Source organism: Pan paniscus, chromosome 5 (genome assembly GCF_029289425.2).
Source record: "Pan paniscus chromosome 5, NHGRI_mPanPan1-v2.0_pri, whole genome shotgun sequence".
NCBI lineage: Eukaryota > Metazoa > Chordata > Mammalia > Primates > Hominidae > Pan > Pan paniscus.
Window position 1 is genome coordinate 142,665,649 of NC_073254.2, and position 17,532 is coordinate 142,683,180.

Consider the following 17,532-nt stretch of genomic DNA (forward strand, 5'->3'; position numbering starts at 1 on the left):
AATTACCTTAATTCCTGTTAGTTAATGGTTTAAGTGTTTATATTTACAACTGAGGTCAGCTTGGGACATGCAGAGAAATCAGTTCCTGCAAGCAAGTACTGATTGTCCATCAAAAAGGAGGATGGACAAGCACCAAGATTAATATTTTTAGCTACGTTATTATATCTTTCTTGAAAAGGCTGCTCTTGTTCCATCTCCAGCCTGGTAGCCTCATCTCTAAAGTGGCAGTGTAGACATGTAGTTTTCCCTGAGAAGGAGGAGAAGAGTAGGGAAGTGAGTGAGTAGAGCATCAGACCTTGAAGCCCGAGGTACCCAGAGCAGTTCTTCTTGCATCGATCTTTAATGTAGGCCTTCTGCTAAGGGGTTCATTTAAAAAGAAAATATTCCTCATCAAAAAACAATAGTTTGAAAATGATTGAACTAAATGACATTCAAGATCTCTGCTAATTCTGAATGTGCATGTGTTTCTACTGTGATAAATTTCTGCTAATTCACCCATACTTTGATCTGCTCCCTTTGTAAAGGGTATCAATACACCTTGATGAGTCCACTGGCTTTTTGGCTGTTGGTATGTCTTAGCTTCCATGTATATCACCAAGTTTTCTCTTGATTTAGTTGTAGTTTCAGGAGAGAGAATGGAGAAAGAATCAGACCTCGTGTGGTAGAAACATCATGCAAATTCTGCATCGTACACTGAGGATCATGAAAAACATATTAGAACATCTAATTATATCTATTTATATTTTATTTTTAATGTCTGTTAATGTATTTAACATATATAATAATATAGCAAATAAGTTATATTAGACTATTAAGATAGTAATACTTATAATTTATAGTATAAATATTCATATATAGGAGATATGTACACACAAAAATTATTTTTGTATTTGTTAGGGGCGTGCTACTGTTCTTGAAATCTTCCCAAGAATTACCGCACTTTCATTAGTAAAATATTTGATAAGTGATATTTTAAAGGATGAGTAGAGACTCTCACAGTCTCAACCTTTAGTATTTTTGTGTTAAGCATATCTTCATTAAATCTGAATTTTTATGTACATTAGTAATAAAAAATATGGATGAAATGTTTTCAAAGTCCACCACATAGGTATATTTGTATGTAAAATAAACTGGAAAGAAGTGGAGAGGGAAAAACATAACTATTTCACTCATTTTTTTTTTATTTTGGTTGTGTTGCAATAGACAGGGATAGGTGGATTTCTGTAAAAAAAATTAATCATGGAAAGGTTATAAAATTACAGGGATACTTTAAACATGCATTTTTAAAATGCAAATAGCAATGTTTACTTTTATCTAACAGACTTTAAACTAGATTCTCATTTATAGTTTCTACTAGATCTTTGCCAAGAGCTGCGTCCAAATGGTTGAAAATATTAAGACTACAAAATTTTGTTTTCTTAGTCATGTCTTTTAGGGGTGTATATTTACATTACATTATATAAGTTTTGAAGTTTACAAATTTTTATCTTTTTGCTACTTACTGTATCATCATTTCTTCATTTATTTCTCACTTCCTCTTCTCAGTTCCTTTTATTTGGTCTGGACATATAGGACTCACTGAAGGAAAAAGTCCCAGACAAAGAGTGAGAGGAAGAGCAAAGATCATTTGAGAAACTGAGTATGGGAACAAGGTTAAAATGATGTCTGCTTTTAATTTTAAAATTCTTCCAAGGTGGTAAAATACGCATTCAGGCAGCTCCAAGTCTGAAAAACACCTAATGCACCTTGATATTCAACAGGTATTTATTGCACTCCTCCTACCATCTGTGAAACACTGTGCTGGGAACAAGACAAATGAGTCACAGTCCATGCCCTCAAAAGGCTTAAAAAAATATGTTTGCAGCAGGAAGGCAGACACTAAACCGAAATGTGTAATGCCTGTGATAAGCACAAAGACAGATATATACCAGAGTGCTTTAGAGCACATAGGAAGGAACCTGCCTAGACTAAGGAAGGCATAGAAGGCTCTGGAAAGGGTTGCCCAAGTTGACCCAGAAGAGATGAAGAAGATATACTAGCAAGGGGATGGGGAAGAGATGGAGGGCAAAGAAACTCAGCCACAGGTGTGACAGAAATAAAGCACAGGATTCTACTGGTGGAGTGTGACTGCGGAATTTTAGGATTGGTGCAGGTTGGGCATGGGTGAAAAGGAAGGAAAAGTGGAGTGGGGCTAGTTCTTGGAGGGCACCATGTACCACGTGAAGGGATTTGGGCTTGATATTGTAGGTGATAGGCAGACTAATAAGGTTTAATTGTAGAATGATCATGACTATATTTACTTTGAAATAATTCTACCTGACACCTGTGTAAAGAATGGATTTGCAGGAAGCAAGAATGCATACAAGAAAATCATTAGGACGTTGTTGCCACAGTCCAGGAAGAGTGAATGGTAGGTTGAACTAAGGCAGTGAGAGTGTGGTGAAGGGAATTTGCAAAGTGCCTTATTGCTATGAGTGGCTAATGTGCATACCGATGGTTCATACTCCCATTATTTTTCACCCTTCTTATGCCAGATGCTAAGTCCTGAAATATAAGGCCCATTCTGTGAATAGGAATAATATATAGGTAGTTTACTTTGATTTCCAAGAGCAAGATGGTTCGATTCCTTTGACATGATCCTTATGTGGGTACTGGGAATATTGGTACAATGCCTTAGAATACTTATGGAGGGTGAGAAGATTCTCTAAAATTATATTCTCAAAGTCTGGTGTATTTCTACAAACTTCCAAAGGTGGTATCATGCCAAATATTGTCCTACAATCATTTTTATGTGGCTACAAATATTTCCTGTAATGATCAGTTGTTTTTACACGAAGATTTCTCAACCTGGCAATGATCCTTAACAGCATCAATGCAGCAATCATCCACTGGATTTTGTAGCTGATAATCTTGGGAACTAATAACTGTTATTTGAAATAAGATCCTTTTGACTTTTAATAGAAAATTTTATGTTTGAATTAGAGGTTCGGCTTTTCCCAAGAAAGTCAGGCAAGTCGTGATGTTTACCAGTTTTAACTAAATATTTTAAAAAGCCAAAAGTAATTAAAATTTGATTAACTGAATTGCCACCTTTTCTGGTTCTTCACAGTTGTTTTTTTTTAATTTGCAGGAAAGAAAGTTTATCAGAATTTTTTAAACCTGTCTCAGAAATAACAGCATATTTTAATCAGAGATTTGTAAGTATCCTTTTCTTCTTTATTTAGGAAATTATATATTGATTTTGTGAAAGAAATGGTTCCTACCATAAAACACTTGACAGGAAATGGATATTTAGTCTGAAGTGGCATGCAAAATTTGAATGAGAGTAATACATATGCAAAAATCTACCACTCCTCAAACAACAAAATAAATAAACCAAAGCCTCAATTAGAAAACCTTCACCAAGTCTGTCTATAGCTCACAAATATTTGGTTTATTCTCTGGACATTTCTCTTTGATGATGTCTTTTTCATTATCATTTTTCCTTTTGTGAAGATACATGTGTGTCTACATATTTTAGAGAGTTTGTCACATCAATGAGAAGGAAGAGAAAAAGGTCCACAGGAAAGGGAAGAAATAGTATTATGTTAAAAGTTAATATGGCTTTTCTATGACCACTTTTGGTGAATTTTTTTTAAAAATCAAAACTAGGTCTCATAATACTAAGGTCCATGCAGTTTCATCATAGTTCTGAAAGGCCTATTATTGTCCTATACCCAAAACTGATCAACTCACGAATGAGGAATCTAGGAGACTTTTTCTATTTTAATTTACCAGAGTTCAAGACAAGCACACATTTTCACAAACAAATATTTTATTAGATAAATTTAGAAGAAACTCTAAGTGAAAAAAATTATGTTTTATTCCCTGAAAAAAAATCATGTCTAATGAAGTTTTATTATAGCACTAAAGCAAATAATCAGCATATTGAATTTAAGAACACAGAGTTGATGGTGTAAAGCAGCAGTCCCTGACCATTTTTGGCACCAGGGACTGGTTTCATAGAAGACAATTTTTCCACAGACTTGGGGTTGGAGGGGATAGGGACGGTTTTGGGATGATTCAATCACATTACATTTATTGCACACTTTATTTATATTATTATTACATTGTAATATATAATGAAATAATTATACAATTCATCACAATGTAGAATCAATGGGAGCGCTGAGCTTGTTTTCCTGCAACTAGATGGTCCTATCTGGGGTGATGGGAAACAGTGACAGATCATCAGGCATTAGATTCTCATAAGGAACATACAACCTAGATCCCTCACATACACAGTTCACAGTAGGGCTCATGCGCCTATGAGAATCTAATGCTGCCACTGATCTGACAGGAGGCAGAGCTCAAGTGGTAATGTGAGTGATGTGGAGTGGCTGTAAATACAGATGAAGCTTTGCTTGCTCACCTGTTGCTCACCTCCCGCTGTGTGGCCCAGTTCCTAACAGGCCATGGATTGGTACCCAGCCCATGGCCCAAGTGTAAAGAAGATCAGTAAAGCAAAGTCATGCAACTAAAGTCTGGAGCTGAGTGGGCTCTTCGATAGCTGTGTGAGACCTTGGACAGCATAATTCTGGGGTTCTCAACTATAAATATTTGTGTTTGAGGGTTGACTAAAATGATGACTACCCTAGATCATTTTATGATTCCAGGATATCACTGAAACATTGCTGCTTAGTAGTTAACAGTCACTTTATCTTGGTTAACTATTATTATTATATGACATTAACATTTGTGTAGTAGCTAATAAAACTGACCAACAGGAACTGAGATATATTTCTATCTTGCTTCATCAGATAAGACCTCAGCAATTGTTTAATGAAAAGGTGCATTAAATGTTTAATTACACATTTTGCAGCAATATAGGCTGTTTCATAGCTTTGTGGCATTAGTTTTCAGTTTCATTGCATACATTTATTAATCTTGTGATTCCGGGTAAGTTGCCTGAACTTCCTAACACTTCAGTTTGTAAATATTAACAATGACATTAAGCTATACTGTACCCGTGATTTCCTGTCTTTACTACATTGTTTTATAGATCTTGAGGTTTTGTCCTTGTAAAGATTTCATTTGTAAGCATATATATGCTATGTTATGGATGATATTGGTATTTGTAAAGTCACTGGAAGAATTGCTATAATGCAGATTCTTGGCCACACTTCCAACTATTAACAAGTATCTTAGGTAACTCTTATGAAAGTAATTCATAAGCTAATCTTTGAGAAATACAAATTTTCCTTTAAAAATGATCCCCAAATCAAAATCGAAGGGGAGCTTTGTAAAAAATACACATTTCTAGGGCTCTATCTTGGAGCTCTTGATTTAGCAGCAGGGCTGAAGCAAGGCCTTGGAACTTGTTGTTTTTTGTTTTGTTTTGTTTTAAACTGCCTCATTGATTGTAATACTTTGAAAATTCCTGCTTTACAGCCTCACTGCATCGCTAACTTTTGGTTGAAGAAAGTTTTGGCTGTGCTGCTTACCATATATGGATGAGGGGTTGTAGTCAGGCTTGTGTGCTTCTGCTAGTGCAGATCAAGTAAAGAATGAAAATGATGAGTTTGGATTGTCTGCAGTGCATACATTGAGATTGACTGTCTTCTCACCCTTGGCTATGTAGCTGCTTTAAGTAAATCCATATGTCAAGCCCATAAATTTCAGATTTCCTGAACCAGAAAAGACTGTTGGAGATCATCTAGTTCAAACCCCTTATTTTGCAGAGGAGGGAATTAAACTCAGAGATTTGCCCCAAGGCCCCCGGAGAAGACCAGGACTAACACTTGGATTCTTGCCCCAAGCTTAGTTTCATTTCTGTCACAATTGAATGACTCTAATTCTGCCATTTTAGGAACCTATGCTACTTGTGAAACCAGCTTTCTTTTCTTCCTTCCTTCCTTCCTTTCTTTCTTTTTCCTCTTTCTTTTTTTGTTTGAAATGGAGTCTCGCTCTGTCGCCCAGGCTGGAGTGCAGTGGCGAGATCTCGGCTCACTGCAAGCTCTGCCTCTTGGGTTCATGCCATTCTCCTGCCTCAGCCTCCCTAGTAGCTGGGACTACAGGCACCCACCACCATGCCCAGCTAATTTTTTGTAGAGACGGGGTTTCACCGTGTTAGCCAGGGTGGTCTCGATCTACTGACCTCATAATCTGCCCACCTCGGCCTCCCAAAGTGCTGGGATTACAGGCATGAGCAAAACCAGCTTTTCTAGTGCTGACTTCAGGCTTCCAGAGCAGGCATAGAAAGTGCTCTTAACTGTCCAGCTCTATGAAAGTGAGAGCATCTTCCTTCCCAATTCCAGTTCTCTGTCCTGAATGAAAAGAGGCAGGAGGGCCACTGAGGGATTGCTCATACTCACCTGGACAGGACTTCTGTTCCTATAGTTGCACCATTTTCTCTATTGCCTTCTTGGTCTTTATGTTAGCCAGAGCCAGGCCTTTTCTTAAATTCTGTATCTCCAGAAGGCAGAGCCATCATCTTAGTTTGTTTCTTTTTTTTAATACTTGCATCTTTCTGTTTTGTTTTGTTTTGTTTTGTTGTGGCACATCTTTACTTGCCCTAATTTGGACATTTTTCAGCTCTGGAGTGCAATTAAGTTCAACAAATACTCAGTGCTTCTCTGTCCGAAGAGCAGTCCTGGGTACCAGAGATGTAAAATGAATCCAGTATAGTCCTAGTTTCAAAAGCATTCACAACATCATGAGAAATGAGATAAGTATGAAAATTGTTGCAGGAATGTTTGCAAGTGCCACAGGAGCACAGAAGCCATGACTTCCACTTACTAGGAGAGTCAAAGAAGTCTTTGGAGAGGAGGTGACATTGGTCTGTTTTAGGTGCAAAACCATAACTCACAATATAAATGTACAACATTTTGAAACCACATGAAAATAGTGTATCTAAGTCTTAATAAAGAGAGCAAATGCAATGCAGATAAATAAGGCTGGTGTCAGCATGATGGAGGAAGAGGGACACTGCAACACGTGGCGGGAGGCCTGTGTCTTCTCACACCACTGCCTCCAACTTGTGTGACTCTCAGCGATCCAGTCAGACTTCTGTGGCTACAGGCAATCCTACATACTTGGGATACCATCAAGTGAAAAAAAAGTACATCCCAAACAAGGTGTTATGTGTGCCAAAACTTCAGTTTTGAGTAGTTGTTGCCCAAGTGAAGAGAAGCCTTGGAGGAAGAGCACTTCAGCCAGGAGGAAGCACAAACGTGCAGTGACCTGTGTTTGGAGGTGAAAGGGAGTATGTCTGAGAGTTATAAGTCCTGAATGGAGGGTAGTTTATTTCAACTGCTGGACTGGAGGGGAGCAGAGGAGCAGCAAGAGAGAAGCCTGGGAAGTAAGCAGAGTGTATTTTGTGAAGTGTGTTAAAGGTCATGTTAAGAAATTGGGTGAGCTTTTCCTGATGTAAGGGGATGGCTGAAGAGCTGAGATGGTAAGATTTGCTGGGCTGTTGTCAAGAATGGATGAGAGGGCAAAAACCGAGGCAGGAAACTCAGTGAAGAGGACTATCTAAGCTAGAGAGGCTGGTGATCTTGTGTAGTGAAAGTGGATGAGAAAAGCAGTCCATCCACAGATTTAAAACCTATTTAGAGACTAGAGTTTATATGACTTGATCATGGAGGGTGAGGGAAAAGGATGCCTCCTGGGTTTCTGGGGTGGATGTACAGTGGTGTTCACTTGCAGGAAAATCCAGGAGGAGGAACAGGTTTCAAAAGGAAGGTGATATTTCTAAGCCACGGTGATGAGATCAGCTGATTTGTCCTGGGGCTCTTCAATATTAACTGGCCTTCCACATGCTGAGAGAATCACGTACATTGTCACACATCATCATCTCAGTTGTGAGAGGTATTCTTTTGTGAACTCCAAAGAGGTGGAAGCTGAGGCTTCGAGAGCTTAAGTGCCTTGTATAAGGTCCCTTAGATAATAGGTAGAGGAGCCAAAAGTTCAGAACAGATTCTAAACCAAACCACATGTACCTTCTATTATAGCATTCTGCTTTCTTTTTTCCTTTGACACATATAATTCTGTAAAAATAGGTCAATTGTAGAACACAAATAACTTGGGACTTTATGGATTGTTAAATAGAACACATAAACTCTACTTTCTATAGAAGGTTTGCTGAAAAATCAATTCACAAAGGCTGATTAATTGGAGAAAAGGCATACAAATCTATTTAACATGAATACATAGGAGCCTTCAGAATGAAGACCCCAAAATACAGGGGCTATTTTCCATTTTTACACTTAGGTTCAAAAAAGTATGGATTGCCATATAGAAATATGATTAGACAAAATTGATATTATCTCATGCTAATAGTCTGACTGGGGAAACCCAGCAAGGTCTGTTGGTCTAGATTCTTCTGGGCTGCTCTAAGCATGCATTCTTTCCTTCTGGATTTGGGGGAGGACCCTCTCTGAAATGGAGGGGTTCTTCAGACCTATGGTTGAATGAGTTAGATAATTTCTTTATGGCCAGTTTTTAGACAGAAAGGGAGAGGGAAGATTAGAGTCATATTTTTAGGTTTCATGGCTGGCTTTGGAAAAAAAGGGATTCTGATTTCTGCGACCTGCCTTGGGGAAGAGGGATTCTAGTTTTTATGACAAGCCTCAGGGGAGAATGGGACTGCCAGACAGGAAGGCAGGCCAAGATCAAAGAAAAACTTTTGCTTCTGAGGCTGCTTCTGAAGTTTTCACTTTGAGGTGTTGCTTACTGAGCTCCAACATGTCTGAGTTACCACCATCCCTCAGTTGAAATACTGCAATTGCCTCCTAACTCATCTCTTGAACCAACTTTTCCTCTTTTCCAATCTATTCCGTTTGCTGTAGCCAAAACGAACTTTTTAAAATTCAGTTTTGATTGTCATACTATCACTTAAAATCCTTCAATGACCTCCTGTTACTATTAGGATAGAATAAATTCTTAATATGTCTAAATGTTGTGGCCCCTACTAACTGACCGACTTCATCTTGTGTCTATCTTTCCCTTCTTCCCTTTGCTGTGGCCACACTGACCTTCCTTCAGTTCCTAAAATGTGCTCGTCTCTCCTGCATGAAATACTCTTTTCCTACCTCAATACCAGTTAACTACATTTCTTCCTTTATATCTCAGTTTATACTATCAATGAGCCAGGTCCTGATACATTCACATAAAACCTTGTAATTTTTTTTTTTATCTAAGACTTACCACATTTTGGAATTATATATGGATTTGTGTTAATAGTTTTTATAATGTTTTTTCTCATCCATTGGAGTTCTTTAAAACAATTATAAAACTGTTTGGGCAGGCATATAATTGGCACTCAACAGATATTTTTCAAATGAATTAATACATTCATAAGTGAATAAAAATGACTTTGGATTAGCTAATTTATATTTGATCATTTGGTAAATTACTTTTTAGAATTCAGAAAAAGGACATTTCTTTTACACCTATAAAATAAACTGAGTTTTGCTCATATACAATATTGTTTTATTATACTCCAATGATATAACATTTCCCCTGGTATTATATTGTAATTGCATTTCTCCTTCTGAAGTCAATTTTCTTTTGCTCAATAAATGAAGATGATTCAAACAGCAGAGGGGTAATTACCTAATTGACATTTTTTGGATTAACCAATTAAGAAAAAACAATTAAAACTTGGAAATGGCAACTATAAAGATCAATATGTCACCATTCAGTGTACCAAGGAAAGAGAAAAATACGTCATAATTTACTTTAAATGTCACAGCTTTATTGCGCTTGCTAATTAAATGATGCTTTTCCATCCCGGCCACATTGAAAATTATTTAGAATTTTAGGAGTGATATTTAATTGTTCCCTCAAGAATGATTTTCTACCATGTGACTGTGCACCATGTAACTAATGAGGCTTGGATATGGCTTAAGAAAGGATGCACTAATGTCTCAGCCTACAGCCCTCAAGTGGTGATGTGCTATCAGTGCTCAATATTCATTGCAGAACTCAGGACTGAACAACTGATTGAACTGTGGGATGGAGTCTAGCGTGAGAAATTTCTACATCCTATTTTCCAGATATACTGCTGAGGCCCTCTGGGATTGTCTACTGCATGTAGACAATCACAGTTATCTAGTCTTTCAATATCTATGAACCACCTCAGAGAAATAGATTAGATAAACACTAACTTTTTTTTTTTTTTTAGCTCGAATAGTCTATAATTCTAAATGGAAGAAGTGGGGAGTTACAGATAGGTGGAGGAAGGCTTATGAGTTAGAGAGTAAAATTATACTTGTTACAAGACACAGTTTTGTCAGGCGACTGGCCAGTAGGGCCATGATTTATGATACAATTGAATGTTTGCCAACATGGGGTCCTGGTCTCCTAGGATTCTATAGAATTATTAGAGGAGTCCACAAAGCCATGTGTCTGTGTCTAAATAAATACTGTCACATTAATGCTACCATTATCTAAATGTACATAGATTATTTTATAAAAAATAATTTATTTAAAGTATTTAATTCACAAAAATGCTTTTTTGTTACATATATTCTGAATCAACGGATTATCTAAAAACTGTAGGTTTTTTCAACTTGAGGGGTTATTTTGGCATAAAACCTCAATAAACATAGTTGTAACTTTTATACCTCAGGATGTGCCATATTTTTTATTATTACCCATACAGAGTGTTTCTGACAACCCTCAGATTCTATTAATCTATCCTGGGTGCTGCCCATCACCTCTCGTCTGCTGCTCTGGTCTCTCTGCTCTCTTCCAAAGAGAGACTTCTGCTGTCTTCCAAAGCTTCTTGAGCCTGCTACAGTTCTCTCTGGTCCACATCCTCCTGGGATTGTTCTCAGCAATTTTACTTTACTGTCCAAAGCAAAGACATCACTAGGATGATTATGGTGCATAGTAAACTTTACCAAGCCTTGAGGATAACATGAGAGAATTATAGTGCAGAAATGGGAAACCTGGAATTGGTTATTCAGCATCATTACTAGAGTTCATTAGTTGGGCCCATTCACAAGGGTCCCCGGTTGATTGGCTCTTTCCTTACTTTGTAACCTGTTTCAGGTGTCTGCTCATCTCCCACAGGCAAGGTTGATTTAATTATGTGCTGCCTCCCTGGAATCGAGTCAATAATTCTCTCTGCACATAAATCAGTACACATTATGATTATTAAAATTTGGCAGTTATGGAATTCAGAGCCTGTATTGGGCTGTTCTTACATTGCTATAAATACCTGAGAATGGATAATTTATTAAAAAGATTTAATTGGCTCATGGTTCTACAGACTGTACAGGAAGCATGGTGCTGGCATCTACTTGGCTTCTAAAGAGGCCTCAGGAATCTTCCAATCATGGTAGAAGGCAAAGGGGGAACAGTCATGTCACATGGCAAAAGGAGGAGCAAGTGAGAGAGTTGGAGGGGTAGGTGCCACACTCCTAAATTACCAGATCTTGAGGGAATTCACTATTAGGAAGAGAGTACCAAGCCATAAGGAATTCACCCCCCATGATCCAAACACCTTCCACCAGGCCCTGCTTCTAGCATTGAGGATTACAATTCAGCAGAGATTTGGGTGGGGACAAATATCCAAATTACATCAGACCTCAATGAGTACAACTTTGAAATCACATCAATAAGGAACTTTTATCATTCCGAATATTATTGTTCCAAAGTGGAGTTCTCATTTAACCAAGTCTCCTCTACCCCAACAATCTACTCCCAAGCAAGATGGCTTTACCAATGTAGTAAATCAGTTTTTTCGTAAAGCCTTAAAAGAACACAGACTGACTTCTAAGCAAGACTCAAGGGCAAGAAATGTACATGTCATTCCCTAATAGAGCTTACAATCAGAAACTTTCCCCTAAACTAACAATAAGACTATGATATGATCCAGCCATCACACTTCTGGATATTTATTCCAAAGAATTTAAATCAGGATATTCAAGAGATATTAGCACTCCCATGTTCATTACAGCACTATTCACAGCAGTCAAAATGTGAAAACACTTAATTGTTCACCAATAGGTGATTGGAGAAAGAAAATGTGGTATATTTATACCTTCAAAAAGAAGACAATTCTATTAAGTATGACAACGTGGATAAACCTTGAGGTGAAATAAGCCAGTCACAGAAAGACAAATGCTGCATGAGCTCACTTACATGAAGCACTTTAAATAATCAGATTTGTAGAAGCCAAGAGTGGAATGATGGTGGTTGCCAGGAGATGGCAGAACAAGGAAATGGGGAGTTACTAATCAATAGGCATAAAGTTTCAGTAAACCAAAATGAGTAAGCTCTACAGATCTGCTGTACAACATTGTACCTTAGTCAACAATACAGTATTCTACACTTAAAAATTTGTTAAGCACCTAGATCTCATGTTAAGTGTTATTTTTATCACAATAAAATAAAAATTGGGAGGAAAAAAACACTTTCCCCTAAGCACAATAAAGACCTAGCCCTCAATCTACCTTTCTCTTTCACATCTACCTTTCTCTTTCACATCTCCCCCAAACAGAGGCTGGGCCTTTTACCTTTACAAATCACACCACCATGTCCACTAGTAATCTGATGTTAGAAACTGATGTTTATTCTTGAAAAAAATTATAGGAACCACCGTTATCTTATAAGTTTGCCCTAGAAGTCCAGTGACATGAGCTTTAGACTGGATTTTCAAATTAATCAGATGATTAGTCATACCAGCAATCTGGTCTCCTATATACATCTTTGAAAATAGACCTGCTTTTTTGTTTTTAGTTTTGTTTTGTTTATTAATGAGCTGATGATTAAAATTCCTTCTAGCTCCAAAATTCTCAGATATCTACAAATTACACATTGATTGTCACTTGTTTTGTTTTCCTCTTGACTGCCTTTAATAGCATTGATTAATTTGGCTTTGCATCAATTCTCTTAAGTTGTAAATAAGAAAAATAAACTGGATAAGGTATGCTTTGGTCAAGGTCAGATACACATGTGAGTCTCTTATGTAAAATGTACATTGCAATCTTAAAAATTAGTCTATTGAAACATTTCTATAAATTTTTTAAATTGAGAAAACACATTTATTAATTTTCTTCCAGCTGCTAAACTTCTCAGATTATTGAAAATGTGTTATGAAAAGTTAATCACTTGCCCCCAGTCATAGACAGTGATAGAATTAGGAACTGGATCCTATCACAATCTTTAATTTAAGAAATGAGATCATCATGAATTAAAGGGGGAGATTGTGCCAAAGTGTAGGTAATACCAAAAAGCTGCAGTTTTAAAAAGACTAAAAATTCTATTGGCATTTATAATTACTACAGTGTATATAAGCAATAGAGATAAGAATGACCCAATTTGTATTTCCCAGATAAATCTCAAGGCAAGTTTTAAAAAGGATTAAAAGAAAGAGAAGAATCTTAGGTTCAAATGAGTTTACATCATGCATAAACACAGCAGCAAAATGCCCATTCTATTTGGCCTCAGTAGGACAACTGCCTATGAAAAAAAGAAATACTCAAGGAAAATTTCTGCTGTAACTGGGCTAGCTTTTTAAAATTAATTAATTAATTAGTTTTTATTGGCTTTATATTTTTAATTTTTGTGGGTACATAGTAGTTGTATATATTTATGGAGAATATGAGATATTTTGATACAGGCATGCATCAGGGTAAATGGGGCATCCATTACCTCAAACATTTATCCTTTGTGTTAAAAACAATCTGATTACACTCTTTTAGTTTAGAATATAAAATTAAATTATTATTGACTATAGTCATCCTCTTGTGCTATCAAATACTAGGTCTTATTCTTTCTATATTTTTTTGTACCCATTAACCATCCTTTACTACCATCCCACCACTAACCCATGATCCCCTTCCCAGCCTCTGGTAACCATCCATCTGCTCTCTGTCTCCGTGAATTCAATTGTTTTAATTTTAGCTCCCATAAATAACTGAGAACATGCAAAGTTTGTCTTTCTGTGCCTGGCTTATTTCAATTAACATAATATCTTCCAGTTCCATCCATGTTGTTGCAATGACAGTATCTCATTCTTTTTATGGCTGAATAGTACTCCATTGTGTATATGTATCACATTTTCTTTATCCATTCATCTTCTGATGAACACTTAAGTTGTTCCAAATCCTAGCTATTGTGAATAATGCTGCAGTCAACATGGAAGTGCAGACCTCTTTGATACATTGATTTCCTTTCTTTGAAGTATGTACATTGCAGTAGGATTGCTAGATCATATGGTAGCTCTGTTTTAATTTTTTGAGGAAACTTCAAAGTGTTCTCCTCAGTGATTGTACAAATTTACATTCCCACCAACAGTTTATGAGGGTTCCCTTTTCTCCTCATCCTCACCAGCATTTGTTATTGCCTCTCTTTTTAATAATAGCTATTTTAACTGGAGTAGGATGGTATCTCATTGGTTTCTATTTGCATTTCTCTGATAGACAAATGATATGGAGCACCATTTCTTATACCTGTTTGCCATTTGTATGTCTTCTTTTGAGAAATATTTTTTTCAAATCTTTTGCCCATTTTTATATATATATATTTTTTTATTTTTTGAGAAAGGATCTCACTCTTTCATCCAGGCCTGAGTGCAGTGGCATGATCATGGCTCGCTGCAGCCTTAACTTCCTAGGCTCAAGCAATCCCCCCACCTTGCCTCCCAAAGAGCTGGGGCAACAGGCAGGTGTCACCATGTCCAGATAACTTTTTTAATTTCTGTAAAGATGGAGTCCCAGTAGATTGTCTTTTGAACTCCTGTGCAGAAGTGATTCTCCTGCCTCAGCCTCCCAAAGTGCTGGGATTACAGGTGTGAGCCACCACATCCAGCCTTTTTTGCCCATTTTTAATCTAATTATTAATTTTTTCCTATAAAGTTGTTTGAGATCCTTATATATTTTAATTATTAATCTCTTGTCACATTGGTACTTTGTAAATATTTTATCCCTTTCCATGAGTTATTGCTTCACCTTGTTGATTGTTTCCTTTCCTGTGAAGAAGCTTTTTAACCTGATGTGATCCCACCTGTCCATTTTTGCTTTGAGTGCCTGTGCTTGTGAGTCATTACTCAAGAAATCTTTGCCCATTTCAGTATCCTGGAGAGTTTTCTCAATGTTTTCCTTTAGTAGTTTCATAGTTTGAAGTCTTAAATTTAAGTCTTTAATTCATTTTGGTTTGATTTTTGTGTATGGCAAGAGACAGGGGTCTAGTTTCACTCTTCTGCATATGGATATCCAGTTTTCCTAGTACCATTTATTGAAGAGACTATCTTTTCCTTAGTATATGTTCTTGGCACCTTTGTTGAAAATGAGTTTACTGTAGATGTATAGATTTGTTTCTGGGTACTTTATTCTGCTCCATTGGTCTGTATGTCTGTTTTTATGCTAGTAGCCTGCTGTTTTGCTTACTGTAGCTCTGTAGTATAATTTGAAGTCAGGTCATGTGATTCCTCTTGTTTTGCTATTTTTGCTCAGGATAGCTTTGGCTATTATTCTGGTCTTTTGTGGTTCCATATACATTTTAGGATAGTTTTTTCTATTTCTGTGAAGAATGTCATTGATATTTTCATAGGGACTGTATTTAATCTGTAGATTGCTTTGGGTAATATGGACGTTTTAACATTATTGATTCTTCCAATCCATGAACATGGAATATCTTATCATTTTTTGTGTACTCTTTAATTTCTTGTGTCAGGGTTTTAGTTTTTATTGTAGAGATATTTCACTTCTTTGGTTAATTCCTAGATATTTTAATTTTAGCTATGGTAAATGAAATTACTTTTTTGATTTCTTTTTCAGATTATTAAATCTTGGCATAAAGAAATGCTACTGATTTTTGAGTGTTGATTTTGTATCCTGATATTCTACTGAGTTTATCAGTTCTAATACTTTTTGGTGGAGTCTTTAGATTTTTCTAAATATAAGATCATATCATCTGCACCCAAGAGTGATTTGACTTCTTTCTTTCCAATTTGGATGTCCTTTTTTTTTTAATTTAATGGCTCTAGCTAGGACTTCCAGTACTATGTTGAATAACAGTAGTGAAAGTTGATATCCTTATTATATTCCAGATCTTAGAGGAAAGGCTTTCAGTTTTCCCCCATTCAGTGTAATACTAGCTGTGGGTGTGTTACATATGGCTTTTCTTATGTTGAGGTATGTTTCTTTTGTATCTGTTTTTCGAGGGTTTTTATCATGAAAGGATGTTGAATTTTATCAAATGCTTTTTCAGCATCAATTGAAATGATCATGTGTTTTTTTGTCTTTCATTCTGTTAATATAATGTATCACACTGATTGATTTGTGTATGTTGAACCATACTCTCATCCCAGGGATAAATCCCAGTTGGTCATGATGAATGAAACTTTTAGTGAAGAGTTGAATTGGTTTGTTAGTGTTTTGTTGAAGATTTTTGGATTGATATTCTTCAGGGATATTGGTGTGTATTTTTCTCTTTCGGATGTGTCTTTGTCTGGTTTTGGAATCAGGGTAATATTGGCATTATGGGATGAATTTGACAGTATTCTTTTCTTTTGTTTTTTTTTGGAATACTTTGAGTAGGACTGGTATTAGTTCTTCTTTAAATGTTTGGTAGAATTTAGCAGTGAAGCCATTGGGTCTCAGGCTTTACTTTACTGGGAGACTTTTTATTATGGCTTCAGTCTTGTTACTTGTTATTGGTCTGTTCAGGTTTTGTATTTCTTCATGGTTCAATCTTGATAGATTGTATGATAGATTGCATGTCTAGAAATTTATCCATTTCTTCTAGATTTTCCAATTTATTCCATGTAGTTACTTATAGTAGCCACTAATGAGCCTTTCTTTTTTTTTTTTTTTTTTTGAGACAGAGTTTCGCTCTTGTTGCCCAGGATGGAGTGCAATGGCGTGATCTCGGCTCACTGCAACCTCCGCCTCCCAGGTTCAAGCAATTCTCCTGCCTCAGCCTCCCCAGTAGCTGGGATTACAGGCCTGCACCACCACGCCTGGCTAATTTTGTATTTTTAGTAGAGAATTTTTTTTTTTTTTTTGAGACAGAGTCTTGCTCTGTCACCCAGGCTGGAGTGCAGTGGCGCAATCTCGGCTCACTGCAAGCTCCGCCTCCCGGGTTCACGCCATTCTCCTGCCTCAGCCTCCTGAGTGGCTGGGACTACAGACGCCCGCCACCACGCCTGGCTAATTTTTTTTTATTTTTAGTAGAGACGGGGTTTCACCATGTTAGCCAGGATGGTCTTGATCTCCTGACCTCGTGACCCGCCCGCCTCGGCCTCCCAAAGTGCTGGGATTACAGGCGTGAGCCACCACACCTGGCCGATCCTTTCAATTTCTCTGGTATTGGTTGTAACGTCTGCTTTTTCATCTCTAATTCTATTTATTTGGGTCTTCTCTCTTTTTTTCTTAGTCTGGCTAAAGGTTTGTCAATTTTGGTTATTTTTCTAAAAACTGAATTTTCGTTTTATTGATCCTTTGTGTTATTTCTTCATTTCAATTCCATTTACTTCTGCTCTGATGTTTATTTCTTTTCTTCTACTAATTTTGGGTTCAGTTTTCTCTTGCTTTTCTA

General features: G+C 36.8%; 1 protein-coding gene across 4 annotated transcripts in view; it reads left to right on the forward strand.

Annotated features, from left to right (window-relative positions):
* Positions 1–17,532, forward strand: part of PKIB (cAMP-dependent protein kinase inhibitor beta) — a 256,234-nt gene that overhangs the window by 199,630 nt on the left and 39,072 nt on the right. For all 4 annotated transcript variants that reach the window (XM_063605441.1, XM_063605443.1, XM_063605442.1 and 1 more), the window contains one exon: positions 3,131–3,197. The gene's annotated coding sequence lies outside the window, so the exon portion shown is untranslated. The remainder of the gene's footprint in view (positions 1–3,130; positions 3,198–17,532) is intronic.